We start from the raw sequence: 2500 nt of genomic DNA on the forward strand, positions 1-2500 counted from the left end.
GGGGAGACGAGCGGAGGGACGGTCGGTCGCTCGCAAAGCCCGCCTTGCTTAATATTTTTCGAGGTGATCGCAATCGGGAGCGTGGCAGTTTAAAAAAGTGGACATTTTTTTTTATTTTCGTTGTTTTGACGTCAGTTTCGTGATCAGCGTCAATCCCCAATAGGTTTGTTAGCAAGAACATGTCTTTACTCCAAAATTGATGAAATTATAAATACATTTCAAATAATAGTGAAGCTATGTGGCCGACAGAACAGTGCCCCTCCCTTTTCTGTGATGGAGCCTAGTGGTATGAAACTCGCTTTCAGATTGGAAGGTCCAGGTTTCGAGACCCGCTCAGAGTGGCGCAGAGTTGAGTCCTTGGAAAAGGATCTTTACTAACATTCTTCATCGTACTCAGGTGTAAAATGAGTACATGGCCGATTGGTGTCTTTGTCGGAAAAAAAATTAATATCGTCTGACAGGCTTCATGTCTTGTCCTTCATGTTTAGTATTGCTGCTGGCTTGGGACCCATCGTAAAGCACTTTGAGCACGCATAGTGGATATTGGACCAAAATAAATGCTGTGTTGTTACTTAAAAAAAAAATAATATTATAATAAATTATGAGTGAGGACGAGGAAGACGAACAAAAGGTTTCGTTCTTGATCACCATAAAATTTATAATGGATTTCATACAAAATAAAACAGTTTTTCCGTAATTTCCAATGTCATGAAATGATATGACAGTTATTGTCATTACTACCCTTTTTTATTTCTTTTTTTTTTATTGTACTTTTTTTTCTTTTTTTTTTCTCATCGTTGACGCGACATCACGGGTGAGCTTGACACAAACATATTTGGGATTAGCAGACGCCAAAAAGCCTCGGCTACGTGATGACAGGGGTGGGCATTGATACCAACACACAAATTTGGATGTAACCTTGAATTGTAGTCTAAAAACAACCCCCTCCCCCCCCAAAAAAAAACCAAAAAAAACAAACAAACAAAAAAACAAAAAAAAAAAACAAAACAAAAAGCAACAACAAAAAAAAAACAAAAACAAAAAACAAAAAACAAAAACAAAACAAAACCAGAAAGAAAAAAGAAAAGAAATAGAGCTGTTATCATTTCAGTTTATTATTTTTTTACTTTTTAGTCTCGTGGCTACGTTGTAGCAAATGTCTGTTGTGTTATGCCTAAGCGTTCTTATTATTATTACTAGATATCATTATTATCTACACATTTTACACATTGGGTTATCTATAACGAATTTAGTGTTTTATTGTGTTATCAAAGAAATCTACTTTACTATACTTTTATTTTTTAATAAAAGACACACCGAACCCTGTTATGTGTCTCATGCATAATTGTTCATGTTTCTGAAATACCATTTGTTGTAATTATGTTGTCAAAAATTGATAGGGGTATAAAACGATGTGACAATTTGTAGATCGCATATTATTGTGTTGTTTATGTGCTAATGTGGTGTTTGAGAAGGATGCAGAGAATATCGTACACTGCACACAAAACGAACGAAGAAGTGCTAAAACAAACATACCAACAAAGGAAACTAATGCCCTTAATAGCGGATCGACAACTATCCTTTTTGGACACATAGTAAGGAAATATAAGAATGAATACCTGGCAAGTTGTGGAAAAATACCTGGTAAACGCGCCCGGGGAGACAAAGAAAAACACTCATAGACCAACTGAAGGGCTTCACCAACCTAACAATCAAGAGCTGTTTGAAAAGCAAGAGACAAGGAGGAATGGAGAGAGATAATTCATGCAGTATCCGAAGCCTGGACCAGGCATGGAACCTAGAAGAAGAAGATGTGCTAATAGGTTCTATAAACCGTTAAATATTCTGTATAACTTTTATACATAGATATAATTCATCAATTTATTAAACAGCGTTCAATGTTAATTTGATAATATTGAGTATTGAAAACTAATACATACTTTAATGTCATATTTGTGACCCTTCGCCTCAAAACGGTATTAAGTCGCGTTGGTTAAGATGTTGAAAATTGAATTTAAAAGCCAGAAATATCAGACTTGTATTGAATTTGTATGTTTTATTGAGGAGAATGGATACCATATTTTAGGGTGATATTGCCAACAATTTGTATTTTGACCAGTTTAACATTAAATTTGTCTTTTAAGAATCTGGTTAGTTCCAATATAATACCGTTTTGAGACGATGGGTCACAAATGACCAATTGCGACGTTGTACATTTCTTGAACTGGATGACCCCAAAATGACCCACATGTTTAAATAAAAAAAATTGATAAAATGAAAAAAATAAAAATTCCCTTCATTCATCCCATTGGGGAAATTTATCTCTTGTGTCTCTTCCAATGGAAGACTGATCAGGCGTCAATCGCAGTGCATTGCCGCAAAGTGAGCTAGGCTGGGCGAGGTGACTTGCTCAAGGCCACACAGCGCAGCGGCCGGTGACCAAACTCGGTATAACTTTCGGGTACCAAGCAAAGACCGTACCGCTTAGTCACGCTGCCCG

The sequence above is a fragment of the Berghia stephanieae genome, chromosome 15 (assembly GCF_034508935.2).
Source record: "Berghia stephanieae isolate SIO BIC M18660-M18661 chromosome 15, UCSD_Bste_1.3, whole genome shotgun sequence".
In the NCBI taxonomy this organism is placed as follows: Eukaryota; Metazoa; Mollusca; class Gastropoda; order Nudibranchia; family Aeolidiidae; genus Berghia; species Berghia stephanieae.